We start from the raw sequence: 2,038 nt of genomic DNA, 5'->3' as shown, positions 1-2,038 counted from the left end.
GGGAAGCCTGCTTCTCCCTCTCCCACTCCCCCTGCTTGTGTTCCCTCTCTCGCTATGTCTCTCTCTGTCAAATAAATAAATAAAATCTTTAAAAAAGGGGGGGGGGGCGCCTGGGTGGCTCAGTCGTTAAGCGTCTGCCTTCGGTTCAGGTCATGATCTCAGGGTTCTGGGATTGTGCCCTGCATCAGGCTCCCTGCTCATCAGGAAGCCTGCTTCTTCCTCTCCCACTCCCCCTGCTTGTGTTCCCTCTCTCGCTGTGACTCTCTCTGTCAAATAAATAAAATCTTAAAAAAAAAAAGAAAATACAGTTGACTGGGCACCTGGGTGGCTCAGTCGTTAAGCGTCTGCCTTCGGCTCAGGTCATGATCCCAGGTCCCGGGATCGAGCCCCGCATCAGGCTCCCTGCCCGTCAGGAAGCCTGCTTCTCCGTCTCCCACTCCCCCTGCTTGTGTTCCCTCTCTCGCTGTGTCTCTGTCAAATAAATAAAATCTTTAAAAAAAAAAAAAAAAAAGAAGCAGATGCGCATTTTGATGGTTGGATTGGATGCTGCTGGCAAGATGACCATTCTGTCTAAACTGAAGTTAGGGGAGATAGTCACCACCATTCCTACCAATGGTTTTAACGTGGAAACAGTAGAATATAAGAACATTTGTTTCACAGTATGGGATGCTGGTGGTCAAGATAAAATTAGGCCTCTCTGGAGGCATTCCTTCCAAAACACCCAGGGTCTTATTTTTGTGGTAGATAGTAATGATCGTGAAAGAATTCGGGAAGGAGCTGAAGAGCTGCAGAAAATGCTTCAGGAAGATGAGTTGCGAGATGCAGTGTTGCTGCTTTTTGCGAACAAACAGGATTTGCCAAATGCTATGGCCATCAGTGAAATGTCAGATAAATTAGGTCTTCAGTCTCTTCGTAACAGAACATGGTATCTTCAAGCCCCTTGTGCTACGCAAGGAACTGGTCTGTATGAGGGACTTGACTGGCTGTCAAATGAGCTTTCAAAACGTTAAATGAAACTGGATATCTAACCAAGGACACATTTGATAGAATTGGTCTAGGCTTGTCACAACAAAATTAGTTTGCATCTTGGTTATTAAACAGTATCTGGGACTGGTTCGGGCAGAATATTACAGCGTTCAAACTTATTTTGTTGCCAATTATTGTTGACCAAGTATAATATTGCTATTTAGCAATATGCTTGGTCTTAAAGAAATTCTCCTTAACTTGGGAAAAAAAGTGTCCTCTTTTAATTTTAATTCCAAGCCTAAATGCCTGGACATAGCTATTGTGACACCTTTAAATAAATTCGTTTTGAATGTTTTTTGAGCCCACGAGAAATAATGTTTTAAAGTTATCCCCTTGCTACTTTACTGATACCTTTATCATTCCTGGGACAGTCTGCTGATTTAAAAAATGTAGCATTCCATTTGTATTCATTTTTCTCCCTTGCCAAAAAGATCTTCTAATACTGCTTGTACCAGCCAGGGAAATGCTCCAAAACACTATTCAGATCTCTTGCACTGAGGAACTTATAATCCCCCCCCCTTATTGAATCCTGGCTTTCATCAGCCAAGCTTACCTTAGTGTGGTTTGGATTTGATAGCTAATTAGGTTCTGTGCTGGTTGCAAAGAGTTCATATTGAGATGATTTTTAATACCCAGCAGATTGTCTTCCTTTATATTGTATCTTTTTTATGTTGCATGTTGCTTTTTGGTATCAGCCTGACTCTTTGTCCAGTATATGATAGTTCTGCTGCTGTTTTGTTTATCGGTGAACATATCTTCATTATAAGTTTTTGGAAAACTCATCAAAATCAGTAAGTTTTCTTCTTAACCCATTTGGAATTATTCCTAATAAAATGATTTAAAAAAATGGCCATGTAATAATACATCTCAAAGACTGCTGAGCAGATAGAATATTGAATATTTGAACCAAGTGCCCAGGATAATTTTCAAAGTTCTCTAGCTGTGTGATAGCGTGCCAAAAGAGAGATGAGTTCTTTGATAAGCCAGAGCCACTGAGAAAAGAGCCCTATAA

The 2,038-nt window shown here is 41.1% G+C and overlaps 1 pseudogene; it reads left to right on the top strand.

The window, feature by feature from the left end:
* The first annotated feature begins 515 nt into the window (after positions 1-515).
* LOC102739682 (ADP-ribosylation factor 4 pseudogene) lies at positions 516-1,059 on the top strand (annotated as a pseudogene).
* The last annotated feature ends 979 nt before the right edge of the window (positions 1,060-2,038 follow it).

The sequence above is a fragment of the Leptonychotes weddellii genome, unplaced genomic scaffold (genome assembly GCF_054177405.1).
Source record: "Leptonychotes weddellii isolate Sample4059 unplaced genomic scaffold, ASM5417740v2 HiC_scaffold_6656, whole genome shotgun sequence".
Lineage (NCBI taxonomy): Eukaryota > Metazoa > Chordata > Mammalia > Carnivora > Phocidae > Leptonychotes > Leptonychotes weddellii.
This window is presented reverse-complemented; position numbering and strand designations above follow the sequence as displayed.